Source organism: Capsicum annuum, chromosome 1 (genome assembly GCF_002878395.1).
Source record: "Capsicum annuum cultivar UCD-10X-F1 chromosome 1, UCD10Xv1.1, whole genome shotgun sequence".
NCBI lineage: Eukaryota > Viridiplantae > Streptophyta > Magnoliopsida > Solanales > Solanaceae > Capsicum > Capsicum annuum.
This window is the reverse complement of record NC_061111.1, coordinates 103,786,646-103,807,748: the sequence shown is the minus strand read 5'-3', so window position 1 is coordinate 103,807,748 and position 21,103 is coordinate 103,786,646. Positions and strand designations below refer to the sequence as shown.

General features: G+C 34.7%; 1 pseudogene; it reads left to right on the top strand.

Moving 5' to 3' along the window:
* Positions 1-5,816: 5,816 nt before the first annotated feature.
* LOC107855752 lies at positions 5,817-7,313 on the top strand (annotated as a pseudogene).
* The last annotated feature ends 13,790 nt before the right edge of the window (positions 7,314-21,103 follow it).

Sequence of the window (21,103 nt, the reverse complement as noted above, 5' to 3'; positions counted from 1 at the left end):
CATCAAGGTACTTACATATGTAGGCCTTCGATCTTCATGAGTCCCACTAATGACTTTAATGAATCAATAGTGTTCTTTACCCCTTCCTCAAGTTCAGGTGGTGCATCTTTAACATCTTCAACTTTTTAAGGATCACCATTGTTAAGAGATATATAATAACATGTGTTGATATTAACGAACTCATTTTCAATCTTCACATATGGGGGAGTCCCTTCTTGTTGCACATTGTGATGTTATATAATGATCCTACACTTTCTACATCTTCTTCACGCTCCTTAGTATGAATATAGTATGATTTCTTCCTTAGAGGACATCTCCACATAAAACTAAGACTTTCGTTTCTTTCCTCATTCTAGAAGGAATCAAACTAGAGCAACTTTTGTAAGAATTAGGCTCTTTAACATAAATATGTTCTTCCATCCTTCTACCATTTCCTTTGCATTTGTATTTCTTCTTCATTGGCCCAACCTATCAAACAGGAAAGTTCTTGTACTTGGGTTAGTGATCCAATCAAACACAAAAAACCTTTTGTTAGATGCGACACAATCATCCTTAGGGGTAATGTGTTGATACATACCCTATTTATAGATATACGAATCGATGATGGTTGTTTGTAACACAAACCTTTACACGATTGTTTAATAATATACCCTTTCTCTATTATCATCCTTTGAGTAAGATTCTGACCATAGTTTAGCACTCCTTGTGCTTCAGGTGGGAGCTTCCCTAGCTTAAAGGATTCATCGAGATTGTATCCATTTTTTCCTAATAACTTATAGGCATTTGGGTCAAAACCCTCATTCATACACTTTTCAGGAAATACTTTATGCGGATCAAGATTAGATGACTTGACAAAACCTTCCACTGATCTTAAAGGTGACATGATTATATCAATTTGCTTAATAGGATAGGTCAACCCTCCTAACGTATTTTTCTATAAGTCAGATACTTTTGCGCTTCAACTTTCTTTTCCTTTGGGATATAATGGATAATTAGAGTCACCTTCTTACTTGACAATGCCGCATTGATCTCTGGTACCTTATTCTCGTAAAAAAATATTAAACTCTTTTCAACCACTAACTTTTCCTTTTCTATTACCTCATAATTCTTCTTTTTATTGTCAACCTTCCTTAGAGGAACCATATCACCAACATTTACCTTCTTTTGGATGTGTTTCTTCAAGTAAGATTTTGCATCTGCAAAATGGGCTTCTGCTTTAGTAAAAGGCTCATTGTTAGCAACTACATTATTTTGTACTCTATTTTCAAAGTACTTAAAGCATTGATGGTAGGTGGACGTGATCACTTTATTATTATGTATCCATGGCCTTCCCAATAATATGTTATATGAGGTCTTTGCGTCAATTACATACATTAATATGCCTGAACACATATCTCCCATGTTGATTTCTAGTTTCATAGAACCTATGGCTCTTTGCCCCCTTGATTGAATCCCTAAATCATAAAATGACATTCAGAAAATTCATCCATCGAGATCCCAAGCTTTTTCATAGTGTGTATTTGGAGAATATTGACTCCAAAACCATCATCAATCATAATCCTTTTTACTTTGTGCTCGCGCACATAGCCAACCATATACAAGGGATGATTGTGTGATATTATACCTAACAAGAGGTCATTATCGGTAAATGTGATCTTCGCATCATAAGTGTTCACTTTTCTAGAAAGGGGCTCAGCGGGTTCTTTCTTTGAAAGGATTAAAGGCAATGATAAGTCTCCCATTGTTGTCTCTTCTTTATCAATATTGAAACATGAGGCGTTGATGACAATATAAGATATTTATTCACGAAACCAACTTAGCAAAAATTCCTCCAATGTCACTGGATAACGCGACTTTGGATGATAATCTTTCTCAATTTTCAGCTTTTTTGAATTCTTTTCCACTATTTTCATTTGGGGTCTTTTGATTAGCTTTCCTCTTGTTGCTTGTTTGCTTGGATCCTTTTGTGATCTCACTTTGCAATGTCTCTGCAGAGTCACTAGGATACATCCTTCATTATCAGTATTCTCAATAAAGGATTGTTTTTCTTCTACTGGCTCCTCTTTCACTATCACTTCATTCATCATATGGAGGAGTAGTGGTCTGATAATATTGATGGGTTCAAAGTCGCCAAACTTAATCATCTTTCTCGGGGCTTTGATCAGGACATCATCACATTCATGTGCCTCAATAAAGTTACAAATTAATATGGGATCAAGTGAAAGGAGTTCTTCATAAATTACTGGGACATCTGAGTCCAAAAATGGATACTCCTTTGCTTGCATCACCTTTAAAGTAAACTTTTTACTGGCATTATTTCGAAAAGATGTGGTTTTCACACTTTTCTTTTTACTTAGATTTGTGGTGACCCTCAATGGTGCGGCATTAATATTCACCGCCTCTTCACTTTCAGATTTTGGCACAAACTTTCCCCTTTTCTTCATTTCTAGTTTGTCTTTATCTTTTCGAGGCTCTTAAATAGGTAGTTCTTGATTTCCACTTGAGGACATGCTTGACTTATATAATAAGCGTGTGTAGCAAGTTCTTTAAGTGACTTTGGGTTTGATGCCCTATAAGATGTAACGAAGTCCCTAATACATTACTTGATTACACATTTCTATCCTAGAAGCCTCACTAAGTTTGTCTTTACAATTAAGACTTGCATTCCTCCATCGATTGATAAACTCCATGACGCATTCATATTCTTGTTGGCACATATTAGTAAGTTCAACCATACTTACAATACGTCTCGTGTTATAGAAATAATTGAGAGATTTATGTTTGAGTTATTCCCAACTATCAATAAAACTAGACTCGAGATCAGTATAACAATCAAATGCATTTTCTTGTAAAGAGCGCACAAATTGTTTAACAATATAATCTCCATAAGTTCCAGCATTGTTGCATGTTTCAACAAAGTGTTCAAACATGTTGCTTTGGGTTTCCTTTACCATAAAATTTTTGAAATTTTGGAGGTTGATAACCTGCAGGAATCTTTAATCCATCAATTCTTGAAGTATATGGCTTAGTATATGTAAGAGATGGTTTGGAAGCAACATCATACTTGTCTTTAATGGTTTCCACAATAAAGTTCTTCAGTTAGTGAATTGGGATTAACCCCTCAGTAGATACTTGCAGTTCATCAGCAATATGCCTTTGCTTTGCAGATGATTCTTCTTTGTCTTGTTCCATCGGACGCTTCCTTGAAGTTTGGATTGAGCCTCCATCCATAACACTTTCAACTTTGTCTGTCAACTTGACAATTTGATTATCCTGATCTTGCACATATTTTGTTAGGCCTTCAATTGCCTTAGTCAAACTTGCAAGCTGTTCTTCCACAGTTGAGGTGTTAGTCCCCATTGCATGGATAGCCACTAAAGATGAAGAATTAACACATGGATTTTTCCTCAAATTAAAATCTGAGTAAAGTAGTTCATGCGGAGTAACTGGAGCAGACTTAGTAAGTAAGGCATGATCATCTCCATGCATAATGTGGTCGTTAGCTTAAATGGTCTAAGACGAGCTAAAGTTTTCTTGACAATCTCAGTGATATTCTTCCTTTCTTCCAACTTATTGGGAAGAAATCTTGCCCCCTTTGAAGGTGGCAGATCAAATATAGGTGCTAATACGAATGACACTTTAAGTGTTTGTTGTCCTAGTAAGTTTGCTTTGTTCCTAGTAATAGGACCCACACTTTCCATGATTGTATCAAGTATGTTATCCGCCTCAGAGGAAAACTTGGAGTGAGTAGCCTTAGTAACAATAGACTTGGAGCAAAACTTCTTGGACAAAGCCATTTTAATATTTTTAAATATGATGATTAATTTGAAGAGATGAGCGGTAGGGAAGGTCCTACTGGGCGTGCCAAAGATTTGTTGACGATAAGTTAAGAAAATAATAATCGAGACAGAAAAATTGGAGCCACAAAATTTAATATTTTATTTCACATATAGTAAGTTTCATAATCTCTATGATAATTCTCTGATTCTTCAAAGTAATATGAGCTTGAACTTGAACTTGATTTGAATTCAAGGGCTTGAGTAGCTTGATCTAAAATCTTTGTCTTCGGACTTGAATTTGAATGTTAATTTGTCACAAACACTTGGATGGTTGCCACGAATGATGAATATGAACAAGTAACTTGATCTTGAATAAAATTTCCTTCGTTCTTAGTCTTGAACTTGATCTTAAGCTTGATTGTTTGAAACTAATAACTTGCAGAGAAATTATGGTTTTTGATCCGCGAGCTCTTTTCTTGCTTCTTGTTTTTTCAAAGATCCTCCCATTTGTGAGTTATGAGGACCCCTATTTATAGTTGGAGGGGCAAAAAAATTGTGTGATTTGATTGGTTGGTTTGAAATTGACCAATTACATTCTTTTGGTGAAAAGCTCTAGTCTGATTGGTTAGAACATGTCACCCGCACACGTGACATGATTTTAGTGGTTCATTTTATTTTACTTGGATTGCCACATAATATTGACACATGCCATGCTTTTAGTGGCTCATTTCATTTAACTTAGATTGCCACATAATACTGAGATATGTCATGTTTTTAGTGGCTCATTTCATTTAACTTGGATTGCAACATAATATTGACATATGCCATGTTTTTAGTGGCTCATTTTATTTAACTTGAATTGCCACATAATATTGACATATGTCGTGCTGTCAGTGGCTCATTTCATTTAACATGGATTGGCACCTCATATTAAATTAACCCCATGTATTTGAGATTAAATGATTAACCCAATTATATTAGCCATATTATTTGGACTATTTTCTTGAATTTAATATAGTCCAATTAAATATATGAATTTAAATAAAATTTCAATACTCACAACAATTTTATATAGAGGATAAGAAAAAAGAGTTATCAAAATAATGTTAAACATGAAAAGAAGATCGGTTTCTAAAATAAATAGTTGCTAACGTCAGCTTGGGTGCTTCTGTTATTAAACACAATAGTTCACTTATGATCGAAAAGTATTGGTGTAAAAAAATAAAAATATTATTAACTGTATAACAATTTCAAAAAGTATAAAGCATCAACGAAATCATGAATAAGCATGTGAAAGCAATTAAATGATCAAATATTGTGGACAAATACTCACCTTAGCGAGTTCTTTAATATTAAATTGTGGACAAATACTCACCTTTGCGATTTCATTATTATTGTTGGATTAGGCTTAAAATGTTTATATCTCCAAAATTATGTGCCGGGAAATGTGTGATATTTATATCATTCCTAATAGAAGACTCACTAAAAATATTCAATTCACCTGGCAAAAGCAGTTATGTGCTAATAATATATGCAACAAACCTGGAAAAGACAATAGGAGGGACGAAATATTTTGGAAGTAGAAAAGTACACATTGAAATTGGATTTCGTGGGTTAAGCATAAGAATGGTTGCAACTTTTTGCATGAAGAGTTGGAACTATTTGAATTTGTCGTAAGTTTCTTTTTCCTCTTTTTTCCAAGTAGTCCAAACTATGTGTGATGGAGTCCATGGTACACCAACTTAACCTTCAACATTAGATACTGCTACAGTGAGCATCAAATATATTATTTAGGTTGATATAAAGGGTGTTTACTTAGTTTGATTTTTTAAGTTAGTAGTTAATATTTTTAATATAATATAGATATAGATATTAATCGAATAATTCTGCACTGCCCAATTGTTTTTCCTTTATTCTAGAATTATTCTTTGAACTCATTGGGTTACCCTTTAATAACCACATAAATACTAGATGGACGGGTATTTAGTTAGGGAGTAAAACATTTAAGTAATAGAAATTTAATCCAATTCAAAGGAATGGAAATACCCATGCAATGATAGAAGACAACCGCTACTACGGGTAGAAAATCAGTCCCTATTTCATAATGCAAATTTCGTTGGGAACATCCAAGATGACTGATGCGATTGAGAAAAAATTGGCCAAATATATTTTGATCTATATAATTTTGAAGCTTCTAATAAAATCTCTATTGCGATTCAAATCGGTCACTGAATCATGGTACACTCTCATGCAATCATCGACATTCATTAATCTTCATTTTAATCGTACCACCACTGTCAATAATGAAATAATTCTCTTCAACTGCTCCTTTAGCGAAGAACCAAACCAATTTAGAAGTATCATGTCTTTCCTTTCTAGTTATCATGATGATGATAATTTTAACCATGTTTATCCAGATCTAGATGTGCCCTATTGGACTTCCACTACGTCCTGTATTTTTCATAGATTCATGGGCCCTTGCTGTGGTTTAATTTTTTAACAGATAAAGTAACCACGGTGTTATTTAATCTATCTACTAGAAATTATAGGCTAGTCTAACCTAACCCTTTTGATAGTCCACTAGGATTCCATCATTCCATTAATAGTATTGCATTTGGTTTTGGCTCGATCGCAAATGACTACAAGATTGTTAGGCTTCTAGAAGTTCGTAGGGAACCTCCTTTCTACTGCTTTACTACGCTAGAATGGAGAGCTAAGGTTTATGAATTGAGCATCGATTCATGGAGAGAGGTAGAACATATAGATCAATAATTTCCTTATGTGCATTGGTATCCTTGTGCCGAGTTGTTTTACAAAGGAGCCTCTCATTGGTTTGGAAATGCAAAAGGAGTTGTGATTCTTTGTTTTGACATGAGTTCTGAGACTTTTTGAAAAATCAAAATGCCTGATACTTGTCATTCCAAAGTTAGAAAGTGTTATGGCCATTCCAAAGTTAGAAAGTGTTATGGCCTAGTAGTCTTAAATGGTTGGCTAACATTGATTTGTTACCCCTATCCAGGGTGTGAAATTGATCCAGCAATAGATTTCATGGAAATTTGGATAATGAAGGAGTATGGTGTGTATGAATCTTGGATTAATAAATAGACTATTCCACCACTTGCCATCGAATCACCGTTGGCAGTTTGGAAGGATCATTTGTTGTTTCTTCAAAGCATAAGTGGACATTTGATTTTTTGTAATCTTAATTCTGATGAAGTGAAGAACTGAACTTACAGGCTTGGCCTGAAACTCTAAGAATAACAGTTTCAAGGAAGGCTTGGCTTTAATTCCCAAAGAAATCAAGCATAATATACAAGTTCAATAATCATATAAAAGATTACTTACTCTCGAACTTGAAGAGCACGTGTATTTTTACGACTTGCTATTTTTGGAAGACTTTTACACCCTTCATTTCATTAGGTTCTTTGGATTTTGGAAGTAGTATAACTTTTAATAATGCTTATTCTTATTGTGTTATAAATTCATTTCATTGTGTTTAACTTTTTGTAAGCATTAAATAGAACTTTCTTTTCATTTTTTACTGTTAATACATGGTTTAGTTTAATTTCTTATTTCATAGAAGCAAAAAGTTCTAGTTTTTATTTAATTTCAAAAAATAATGTCTTTCTATGTTTATTTTTAAATATAATTTTATTAAAGTCAAAAATAAAATCAATTATCCTCTAAGGGTCACTCAACTTACGAAATTTACCAAATAAAATTACACATGGTCACCAACATTCACATATTATTATATTATAAAAAACTATTGCTAAAGCCCCTTACTAGCCAGAGAAAATGTTCAAAGAAAACCTATAAAAAAGACGCAGTTGAAGAGGATGATTAAGAGTCTCATCGTACTAAGAATCTAAAAGAAGACCCCTATGCTGTTATATATTGTGTCGCTTTTTACTAGATTTTTTTGGAGTTAAGTCTGTTTTATTTGTTGAGTTTTCACCTTCTCTGCTTCTTTGATCTCACCTTCAGCACATATTATTTACACAACGATGATTGACAATTCTTAATTGCATAATAGATTACTTGACTCTACAATAAAAAAGAGGTATGAAAACTTATTTTCATGACCTTGCTCTAATGACATTGCTTCTGGGAAACTGAAATAGCCTACAAATTCAATACTGGTAACAAGTACAACATTGTCGTTTGGAGATAACATTTTATGTACATGTCCTAAGTTATATCTTTTTGACACTGCAATTCTATGGAGACAAATTACAATATGGACACCTTTGCTTCGTGTGCATAATGCAAGGTATTAGTAATTCTTGTTATATATCATATCTGATCCAGATTTTATATAGTGTAAGTTAGTGGGGTTTCAGATGCTACCAACCTTGAATTCTATTTCCTAATCATTAAGATATATCCTCCAATGAACCATTGGCCTTCATGAAGTAGTATCTGCATTCATCATTTTGATGATCTAAATTAATAGTGGTCATGGCTTAAAGCAAAGAGGATAACTGGTTGGTTGAGTTAATTTACACACAGATTGCACTCCTTTTGAATAGTAAATTTAAAAAAAAAATTCTGAAAAAAAAACTTAATGATAGTAGATCTTATGTTGTCTTTTGATTGAGGAATGAAAAAATTTTCCTTAATTACATTTAGTTTAGAGATGAAATTTGCCAAACACATTTGGATTTGATGCATTCGTAATTATCAGTTTTTGTCCAAAATTGATTTTTCTAATTCATACAATGTTAACAGATCCAAGTTTTAGTTGGAATATTTCTGTGATTCATTGAAAAGTGGTTGATTTTAACTATTTATACATCAAATTATATTTTATTAAAGTGCATATCTGTACTATGACTAGTTATTGATTTTTTTGTTGGTCTTATTTTAGAAAATAGCATTTTGCTGCACCTTAAAGTATGGCCAATTACTTCTTCGTTGCAACTGTATACTCCATTCACTTTGGTTTCATTATGTCCTCTATTAGATTGATGGATTTATTATTTTAAAGCTAAGGAATATAGTGTTACTTTGCTGCACATGACATCTCTGAATGGCAATGGATTCTTGGTTCGTGGTGGCTGCATTCGTCAAGCATTTTCCTTGAAATACATGCAACCTCCAACTCCTTATTCATTCATATTCTACCACTTTATGAATTGTAACTCTTACAACCTCTAGGCCATTGATCTCCCCTCTTGCTTTGCACTTATTCTTTCGATTAATGCAAGGAAGAGTTTTTGCATCTATAATAGTTGTTGTCTTGCATTATTTTTCTGAGAACAAGAAAATATTGAGTGCTTAAAAGCTAGTAAAAATGACAGTTTATTTAGTTGAAGGGAGAAATATTTGTTGCAGTTGGTTTGAAGCTCCTTGTCGAGAGAGACATATCCACGTCTCATCCAAGAAAAAGATAACTTTATTTTGTTCATTTATTTTTCAATTACAATTGTTGTAATTTTCATCAACAATTTTATGAAGATTCAATGACAACAATTGAAAACCCGCAAATATCAAGCTGAGATATCTTAATAAATTATTTTGGTTTAATGGTACTCGTTACAAGAGTTGAAAGGCTGAAGTACTTTTTACTCAGGTACTCTTAATATTTCTTATGTGTTAAGAGAGAAGAATCCAAATAAAGAATAAAATTCTTCCACTAATGATGATGGACTTATTTCTCTTCAAGGAAAAGTTCAAAAATATGATGTTGACTCCTACAAGTGTTGGTATTTTCTTTTTAATTATGAATCTGATAATTTTTATGATTTTTATGATAGAATATGCTCTAGTGCAAGGAAAATTTCAAAAGCATTGCAGAATAAGTATGATACCGATGAGGCTGGAGTAAAAACATATGCCACTAGAATGTTTTATTCATTTTAAATGGTGGACAACAAATCAATAGCAAATCAAGCTTAGGACATTACAATGAATCCTGGAGATCTTAAGTTCGATGAAGCCAAAATTGGTGATAACTTTTTTATTATTGGATAATAGATAAACTTTCACTTTATTGGAAGGAGATTCAAAAAACTATGCACCACAAACAAAATAAATTATCTCTTGAGGTGTTGATAATGCAAACCCCCATCAAAAAAACAGTCTAGGGGCCAACATGCACCTTTGCAAAGAAAAAGGAATGACATAGCACCGAAAGTAAATTCAACTACTTCAAATAATGTTGTTCCCGATATGAAAAAACTACTTCGTTTAAGAATAAGAAAAATAAATTCAATACAAATAATGGTAAACCTCCTAAGGATATTAATCATGGAAATAACCAAATACAAAATCAACAAGTTTAAGAAAAGTGACCATGCTTTATCTGGTGTAAGATTAGACTTATTGCTCAATTTTGTAAATTTTTAAAATGTGAGTATACTCCTTAAGAAAAGGCTATCGAAGTACTAATTGTGGTGGTGATGACAGAAATAAATGTGATTGATAATGTTTATGGATAGTAGGTTGCTTCTTGATACAAGTACGACCACGAAGATGGATCCATGTGAGAATGTAATAAACCCGGGGCTTGGAGTGTGGGATTGAAGGACTTAAAGCACACCAAACCGACCCTAATCTCACACTTGGAGTGTAAAGAGGAGCCTTGTAACATAACAAGACAGCCCCTAAATACACTTGAAGGGAGCCTAGTTCTTAAAAGGGCATTTTGGATATTTTGTATTTTATTTGTAACCTTGTATAAATAGAACATTGTAGGGCTTTTAAACTTAGATTATTCATGATGTTGAAAGTCTTGAAATACAAAGAAACAGAAGTCCTCTCTCCTTGAGGCACCAAAATCAAAATTAGGCATAGAGAGTGTGGAATCACTCATGTTGATCTCATGGTTTAGAAATGTCATGCTTGGGAGGTGGATTCGAACCTTGTGTCTTCATAAGAGATAGGTGAATGTTGTGTGTAGTGTTAAGGGTCCAAGAGTGGAATATTATCTTGGGTTCATAAGATTATACCTTCATTAAATCTATCTAACGATCCCTTTACTTTTATTGTAATCTTGTAGTAGTTTGTGTTCTTATAACCATTTCTATCTCTTGTTAGTAAAACTATGTGTTGTTCCTATCTTGTTATTGTTGTTCATCTCTTCATATTATTTCTGTTTTGGTGTATTTACACCTTTAATATCTTGTTGTTATTGTGTTTTCATTGTTATTGTAGTGAATCCGAGAGTGGTCACCAAAGGGGTCCTCGGTTGTTCAAACTTATGGACTGATTTGGTGTTTGTTTCGTGTTTCCCTTGTGCTTATTGTATCATTTGGTATCAAAGCATGGCTTGATATTGTTCCTACAAGATCAATCTTAGGCTTGTTTGATAGAAAATTAAAAAAAAAAGTGTAAGAAAACTGAAAAATCAAAAAGAAACAAATCTGTCCATTTTGTGTTCTTGGTTGAAATTGTGTTATTGTTGTGTCTTGGCCAAGATTTTTACTTGTTTTGTTGTTTCTAGTGTTAGTTTTCTTCATCCCTAACACACTTGAGTCTAAATCTGAGTTTGAGCTTACATTGTTGGTGTTGTTTACGTGAACATAGGGCTTGGCCGAATTGTTGTTGAAACATTGTTGTGGTGGACTATTTTGGCCTTGTGGTTTTCATATTATTGTTGTGCTATGCTTGTCAACGTGATATTGTTGTTAATTAGTGGCCTAAGAACCATTTTATTGAAATTGTAGTTGTCTTGGCCAAGTGTTGAAGATATTGTATTGTTAAAATTTGAAGTTGGCCGTGTGAAAATTGTGGTATTTTTGGAGATTGTTGTTGGTTGTTCTTGGTGATTGTTGATGTTGATCTTGAAGTTCTTCACAATCTTCATAGCTTGTTAATATAAAGTGAACATTAGATCTATAAAGGTGAAGGAAAAAGGGGTGAAGCTTTGTTAGTCTTGAAAGACTTACCATACTCAACAAATAGTCAATCACATCTCAACCACTTTCCAACAACTTTCCATAAAACAAGGGTTCATGTTATAAGGAGAAGTACAAGAAAGTCAAAGTCGTGAAAACTTGAATTTGAAAAGGCTCCGAGACTTGTTTTAATTTCCCTTCTAAAAATAAATTCCACCAATTCCTAAATTGTAAATTGACCAAGACTTGAGATTGGACAACAAAAATTGTTAGAAACCACAACCAATTACTTGTTTCCACATCATCATTGTTACTATTCACGCAACAATTTTAGCTCAAATTTTGGATTTTCTTAGTTTCTTTTTATTGTTTTACAATTTTGCTTGATTGGTCCGAACGCTAATTGACAAGCCAGTAAACTCCTACTAGATTGTAAATTAGTTTTGTGTCTGTTTGTTTGTGTTAACGTTCTTTGTGTGCTTTTCTCTTTTGTGAATTCATTGTATCCTGTTGGTTCAAGTCCGTGAGCAAATTTTCTTTGAGTCAACTCGAATGAAAATCTATTCCAGACCAAGGTAGACTCCTCCCTCAATCACTCATGAAGTACAAGCCGACTTTCAACACTTGTGAAACCAAGTGTGAGGTAAAAATTGAGAGTGAGAGTGTGGTGAGGTATTTTTAAGCTAAAAAGTTTGTTTGTTTTGTTGTTCTTTATTGTCTTTTCATTTAGGTACCATGGCTACCACCAATCTCGATACCACATTTGACCGCATCACTGACAATATTCATGATATGAAATGACACATTGAAAGGCTACGCCAATTGGTATCCACACTTATCCCAACAAATTCAAAACCTAAGGTCCAAACACCTTGTGGTAAGATCTTCCTGAAGGAAGTTGCTGCCCAAACTTGTGAAGGACTTTCACACCAAGGTAAAGACGAACATACTCATGAACGTCAATGTAAAATAGCTATCTCTTACACTTTGGTACATGTGGATAATAAACATGTGAATAATAAGCCATTGAGTGTGAGTAGTATCTTACCTACGTATGAGTATATTGATTCCTTACCACTTGTACATAATTTAAATGTTGTGCGAGTGGATACACTAGTTGATCCTATAGATGACCAAATTGAATCTTCTAGTAAGATCGATTTGTGTCCACCTAGTTTTGAAGCTATTGTGTTGAATGAAAGTACATTTTCATACAAAAATTGTGTTGACCAACTTGTGTGTAAAACTTGTCCACTACTTGAGAATATGTGTGTGTGATTAATGAGTCTCAAGTGAGTGAAGAATTTTAAAATGTTGGTCAAGAAAAAAGAAGTGACCCGTGAGCCTATGTTGTTGTAAGGATTCTAATGATTGATTGGCTCATAGGGTTAATCGTGTGCTTGACATATCTTTGGAACTTGATAATGATTCCTTAGAGAGTGAAATTTCCAAATCTATTCGTGGGTTAGATCATTTGCTCTTTAGGTACAATGTCTTGTTTGAAGATAGTTTAAACACTCCTAATAGGCCTAGTGGTGAAAATGATGGTATAGCTTGCCTTGGAAGCTATAGCATATATGCTAACCCATTATAGTGTGACAACATTCCTCCTAAATATGGAAATCTCTTCTTGGAAGATGAGAGTATTCTTAAGGGTGAGGAATGTGTGGTCTTAGAAACTACTTCTTCTACTACTTTGTGTGGCTTTTCCGAGGACACCATAGTAGAAGAAGAATTGAGTGCCACCTTTCTATACTCTCTCTTTACTTGTGATCATATATATGCCAATATAGAGAGTAGGACATGTGGTTGTGGTAAAGACTACAGGAAATGGGTGTGTTGCTTAGACCCGTATCTATGGTCATTCTTCCCATTTGATCCCGGTGCTATCTTAGAGTGGGGAAGATTTACTCTCAGCTTAGGTGCATTTGTTTTGGGTGCTTATCATAGCCAAGTCCTTGGTGAATTTGTCGATGGCTTCATAATGTTTAACACTAAGGACTCTTGGTTATATATCAAATATGAACCACCTTGGCATGTCGAAATTTGTTGTTGGCCGAGACTTGAACTCGAAGGGTCCTCCATTTCATTTTTTTGGTGTGGGCTGTTTTGAGTGTTTTGAGTGCATACCATTATTGTTTATTTTTGCTAATCCTAACCCTCATTCCATGAGGAAGTATTCTTGTTTGTCTCTCTTTGATTTTGCAAGGCATGGATTCGAAGTCGAATCCTTTTTAAGGAGGGGAGGATGATATAAGTAAGACCACGAAGATGGACGCATGTGAGAATGTAATGAACTCGGGGCTAGGAGTGTGCGAGTGAAGGACTTAAAACACACTAAACCGACCCTAATCTCACACTTGGTGTTTAAAGAGAAGCCTTGAAACACAACAAGCCAGCCCCTAAATACACTTGAAGGGAGCCTAGTTCTTAAAAGGGCATTTTGGACATTTTATATTTTATTTGTAACCTAGTATAAATAAAACATTGTAGGGCTTTTAGACTTAGATTATTCATGATGTTGTAAGTCTTGAAAGACAAAGAAACACAAGTCCTCTCTCCTTGAGGCACCAAAACCGAAATTAGTCATAGAGTGTGGAATCACTCTTATTGATCTCATGGCTTGGAAACGTGATGCTTGGGAGGTGGATTACGACCTTGTGTCTTCGTAAGAGATAGGTGAACATTGTGTGTAGTGTTAAGGGTCCAAGAGTGTAATATGCTCTTGCGTTCTTAAGATTATACCTTCATTAAGTCTATCTAACTATCCCTTTACTTTTATTGTAATCTTGTAGTAGTTTGTGTTCTTGTAACTGTTTCTATCTCTTGTTAGTAAAACCGTGTGTTGTTCCTATCTTTTTATTATTGTCCATCTCGCTATATTGTTTCTGTTTTGGTGTATTTACACCTTCAATATCTTGTTGTTATTGTGTTTTCATTGTTATTGTAGTGAATTCGAGAGTGGTCACCAAAGGGGTCCTCGGTTCTTCAAACTTGTGGACTGATTTGGTGTTTGTTTCGTGTTTCCCTTGTGCTTCTTGTATCACTTCTAGTGAAAACCATCAAGTTAGCTATGATAAATATTGATTTAAGAAATATACTCCTTTTGAGGAGTCCCAAATTATTATGCCTGATGATTTCCACACTATTCAAGTTCTTGGAAAGGAAGTTGTCGAATTGAGTTTCACCTCTAGTAGGGAATTGAGTTTAAAATATATACTTTATACTTGTTCCATGCAAAATAATTTGATGTCTAGCTATCTTCTTGATAAAGTAGGTTTCAAGGAGATTATTAAATTTGATCAATATGTGATCGTAAAAAATAATAATTGAATGGGAAATAGTTATTCTTAGGATGAGCTATACAATTTGAAAGTTAAAATGAATAAAACTTGTACTATCGTCTATATAATTTCTTCTCTCAATTTTTGGCATGCTCTTTTGTGTAAAATTGATGATTGTTATGTGAAATCACAAATAGTTTAGAATTTATTCATGTAATGACACTTTAGGTTATTTTCACTAATTTCACTTATTTTCACAGTTAGAGATTTTTCATTGCTGCCCTAAGACATTTATGACTTGCTGGAACTAATAGTTTGGTTACCAGAAAGTTTTTTAATTTTTTAAAGCTAATTTTATGTTTAGAAGTCTTCATTGGTTCCAAATGGTCACCAAGGGAAAACTTTTGTAAGACGATCTCACATTCAAATTCTGATTGTGCCAATACCTATGGAGATGTTAGGCCAGGTAGACCTTTGGTTCGAATCCTAAGGCACCCAAACTCATTTCAACCTATTGATCAAAAAGTTGGAAAACTAAAAATTTGGCCGTTTGACCCATATTTGGTCGAAATGACCTTGAATGAAAAATACAACTTCTCCATTGAGTTCGAAATATTGAATTTAGAGTGGATGCATAGTTCATTTGCATATATCGGATTTCAAATGAATCCCGAAGCCTTAACAGAAACTTGAAAAAATTCCAAGTTTGAATTATCATCTAGTGTGGCCCACGATCACATATGATGTGAACAGGGTTGTGTGATCATACTAAGAAGTATAAGGATCTCCATATGTGCTTCTGTAGGTAGGTTGTGCAACTGCACACCTGGTTATGCGGTTGCTTCACCTGAGTACCTGAAGGGGCATATAAATAGACCCCTTAAGTCGCGAATTTGCCCATTTCCACCCATTCTCTTGAGATAAAAAAAATCTTAGAGTGTGATAACTTTAAAATGAGTTTAGGGGGTGACTTAGGAGTTTGATTAACATATATTTTCACTAATATCTTTGAATTTAAGATAAGAATCCTTTAAATTCATGCTTGAATCTTAATTATTTGACCAAAGCCCCAAATCTTTTATGGCTTAGTTTTATCCCAAAGTTTTCTCAATTTTCACTCATATTTGAGGGGTTTTGATTCTATATGCTTGATATCATGTTATGTTGGACTCGAAAATGTTATTTTTTGTGAGTGGGACCCATATAGGAGGTTTTCGGCATGGCTTTTGGACTTGGAGCACAATGGTGCAATATGAATATCGATATTCTCTTATTTATGAGTATAATGTGTTTTTGATAGGTTGGCATATGGGAGAGGCTTCTCGAAAAAGAAAAGTGAAGGTTTAGTGATTCATTGAGCTTTGTTCGACATTAAGGTAGGTCAAGTTTATCCCTTGTTAGATAGAGTTATTGACATGATCCGAACAAGGGCCTAGACCTTTAGGAAGCCTTAAGCCCCACTCGATACCAAATACCACCCCCAATACCCAACCATTACCGCCCTACACCTTATGTTGGCTAAATTCTGAATATATATAAAGATAAAATAGACCAATCATAAATCAAATACATCAAAATAGTGTTATCCCCAATACCAATGCCAAGGCTGTCACCAATACCAAAACCGACAATGCCCATAATAGTCACACAAAGCCTTTATTCGAAAGTAAAATAATATCCGATTGGGACATGCCCTCGATAATAGCCAAAACCAATGTCCAAGAAATAAGAAAAGTATGTGAAGAAATCCATAACATGAAATGGAGCCTTCTGGATTATGGAAGCTCACTACTTTAATCTAACATAAGCTATCCCCAAATACAGTCACTAAGTAGGAGGAGTAGAATGACCAGTTCCTGCATCGTATGAGGATACAACACCTGAAGGTAGGTTAACGAGTGAACGCTAACATGTACTTAGGAATAAGGATAAAATAATGCCACTATTAAAACCAAGTAAATATCCAAATATACTCACATTCATACATGTATATCCATATATACCATGCTGGGAAAGGGAATCGGGTTTAGCATGTATCTAAAACCTTTATCCTGGGATCATGTAGCTTGGCTGTCCTAAAACCACCCATGGGATATATAGATTAAACTCCCCTACTGAAAGGGCCCCGACGCGTGTTAGCCACTCGATCAGGAGAAAAACCTGAGATAACTAGTACATCTCCCATAATATAAGTGTGACATGATGCACACGGTCACCAAGACCACACCCACATCGACAAATGTGAGTTTTTAGTTTTTGTCCCCCAAAACCACCACCTTTCACTGCTTTGCTAATACATCACCCTTTAATCTCATATTAAAACCATACACACAAAACTAACCAATTTCCAAGGAGTCTTATTTATTAGGCATTAATCGTCGGCATCGTCATACCAATACTAGAGCTGGCAAGTCTATCCATTAATGCCATACCAAATCCATTAAACCAATTTGACTACAAAGTTTCCATTTAGACCTATACCATGTCGATGAAAGCATCACAAATCCATTTAAAACCATTTCAACCTATTTAGTTTCCATTACCATTTTATACAATGGAACATTTTCAATGAAAGTTCAACTATGTTGAGGGAATATAGTTTCGAAAGACAAATCCAAGTACCGATTGACCATTCTTATGCAACCACAAGTCCAAACCATAATTTTAATGTTAAAAACATAAGTAGAAACATGGGAAAACAATTATCTAACCCTTAGTAACTAAAACCCCCAACACATATTTCAAAACCCAAACAATACAACAATAAAACCATGAAAACCATCCATGAAAACATGATTTAAGTTTGAATTAACAATTTGAGAGGAGTAACATTCCTTAGATAACGAAAAAGAAAGAGACAAACCACCCCTTAGAGCCTCAATTAACTGTTTAAAGAAAACCTTAGCCTTTTTCTTGAATAAAAAGCTTGAGAGAGATTTGAAAGTGTTTAAAGTGTTTTTGTTTGAGAATAATAGGGTAAATGAAGTCCCAATAGTGCTTTAATTCATGGGGTCAAAAGAAGTTATAAGGGGAAATGTCTAGAATACCCTCAGCTTAAGTTGTAAAAATTCCCACAGGTGGGTACGGTTTTCTCCCAATAGTCCCCAACCTTTTCTGAAATCACCTCCAAAAGTGAGATGAAAACTGCATGCCACGATTAGAGATGATAGAAACAGGTATCCCATGCAACTTTACAATCTCTTAGAGGTACAACCTTGCATAATCCTGAACCAAGAAATTAGTCCTCACTAGCAAAAAGTGACCTGACTTTCTCATCTTATCCATGATGACCCAAATCAAATCAAATTAATTTTGAGACTGAGAAAGATCGGTAACGAAATCCATGTTGATCACATCCTACTTCAATTTAGGAAGTTCAATTTCTTGATATAATACCTGGCCTTATGTGCTCAACTTTCACTTGCTGGCTCACCATGTACTTGGCTAAAAAGTTAGACACATCTCTCTTTATATTATTCAACCAATACATCTCCTTGAGGTCATGATATATTTTCATCGAACCAGGATGAAAAACATAGCGCGACTCATGGCCTCAATCAAGATCCTCTCTCACAAACCATCTATATCAGGAACACGTAATATCCCTTGGTACTAAATTGTACCATCACCATTAATCTCGAAGGCCATCACCTTCTGCCCACTTATATAGAGAATCAACAACTATATTAGCTTTACCTGTGTGGTAGTGAAGACTCATGCCATAATTCATGAGAAGCTTAAGCCATCTCCTTTGCATAAGATTTTGAGTAAACACATACTGCAAACTTTTATGATCAGAAAATATATCCACATGCAACCCATAAAAGTAGTGACGCTAAATTTTTCAATGCAATGACCACAACTAGCAATTCCAAGTCATGAGTTGGATAGTTTCTCTCATGCACCTTCAACTGCCTGGATGCATAAGTTGTCACCTTTCTATGCCACAAGTCCCATACGAGATGCATCATAGTAAACTATAGACCTATATATGCCTTCACGCAAAGTTAAAACTGAAGCCGAACTTAGATTATCCTTTAGCTTTTCAAAACTACCCTCACACACATCCGATCATAAGAACATTACTTTCTTCTGAGTCAACTTAGTGAAAGGGGCAGCTACAGTAAAAAAAACTTTCCATAAACCTCCTGTAGAATCTAGCTAAACCCAAGAAACTCTAAATATCAGAGTGAGTCGTGGGTCTAAGCTACTTTTTCACCACTGCAAACTTCTGAGGATCCACCATGATCTCTTTACTATAGATGATATGACCCAGAAAATTGACATCATTCAACCAAAAGTCACACTTCGAGAACTTAGCATACAATTGCTGCTCCTTCAAGGTCTACACCACAATACAGAGGTGATTGGCATGATCCACCTTGCTCTTAGAATACACCAAGATTTCATCAATGAAGACAATCACAAACAGGTCTAGAAACTGACAAAAGACCCTATTCATCAAATCCATGAATGCTGTAAGGGCATTAGCCAAACCAAACGACATCACCAAGAATTCAAAATGCCCATACTAGGTACAAAAGGCAGTCTCTAGGATATCCACCTCCCTAATATTAAGCTAATGATACCTAGATTAAAGATCAATTTTGGAGAAAAACTTAGAACCTTGCAATTGATCAAAAAATCATCTATCCTTAGAAGAGGATACTTGTTCTTTACCGTCACCACATAAAACTATTGATAATCAATGCACATTTGAAGGAAACAATTTTTTTACGTACAAACAACACCAGTGCCCCCCATGGGATCACACTTGAGCGGATTAAACCCTTTTCTAAAAGATCTTTGAGTTACTCCTTAAGCTCCATCTACTTACCTAGAACTATTTTATATGGGAGAATAAAATTGGATAGGTCTCCAGAACCAAATTAATACCAAACTCAATATCGCTATCAGGAGGAACACTAGGAAGGTCATTAGGGAAGACCTCAAGAAATTCATTTACCGTCGGGTCAAATGAAAAGAAGAACCCTCCGAGTTAGAATCTTTAACTCAGACTAGATGATAGAGACATACCTTGGAGATTAAACTTTGAGCTCTAATATAAGATATGTACTCCCCGTTAGGAGCTAGACAACCACTCTCCTACTCAAAAACTGGATCACTAAAAAGCTTAAAGACCTTGTGGGTCCGACAATCTAGAGATGTATACCATGAGTGTAACCAATACTCCCAAATATGACATCAAAATCCACTATATCTAATTCAGACATATCCACTATAGTATTTTTACTACTAACATATACCACATACCCCCTATAGATTTTTCTAATAGTCATAGATTCACCTACCAAGGTAGAATAAAAAAAGGTCTGAAATAACCTCAGGACCAAAACCAAAAAGCACAACCACAAATGGGGTCACAAAGAGAAAGTGGATGCAAAATTAAGTAAATAGTATACATCACGAGAAAAGAGTTTCAATATATCGATAATGACATCAGGCGATGCCTCGGACTCCTGTCAGGTTGTGAGAGCATATAGACAGTTCTAACCAGTGTCCAAACTAGATGATGCACCCTTTGGTGCTAAAGCTGATGATGAAGCAACTGGAATCTTGGCCTATTTTTTATTCTCTTTCTTCACTTGTTGTATATACACAACCAACCTTGATATGTCCATGTCCTTGATCAATAAGACAGTCTTATCTCTAATATCAAATCTCTTGAATACTTGATAGTGAAATTTCTCATTCTAGCCCGTATAATAGAAATCATCTTCAGAGCATACTAAGGTAGAAATAAAAAAAAGTCTAAAATAACCTCGAGACCAAAACCAAAAGGCACAACCATAAATAGGGTCATATAAGAGAGAGTGGACATATAATTAAATAAATAGTACACATTACAAGGAAAGAGTTTCAACATATCAGTAACGATATTAGGCGATGCCTCAGACTCCTGTCGGGTTGTGAGAGCATATAGATTGTTCTAACTAGCGTTGAAACTAAATGATGCACCCTTTGGTGTTGGAGCTAATGATGAAGCAACTGGAATCTTAGTCATCCTCGAAGAAACCTTGGTCACCGGACAATTCTTAATCATGTACCCTGACTAAAATAATTGAAACACTTATCCCTTCTTTCTTCATAGAAACTCTGATGCAATCTACCATAGAACCTGCAGGAAGGATGTGATAGAGCTGACTAAGCCACACTAGCCTGAGATTTTGCACCATGT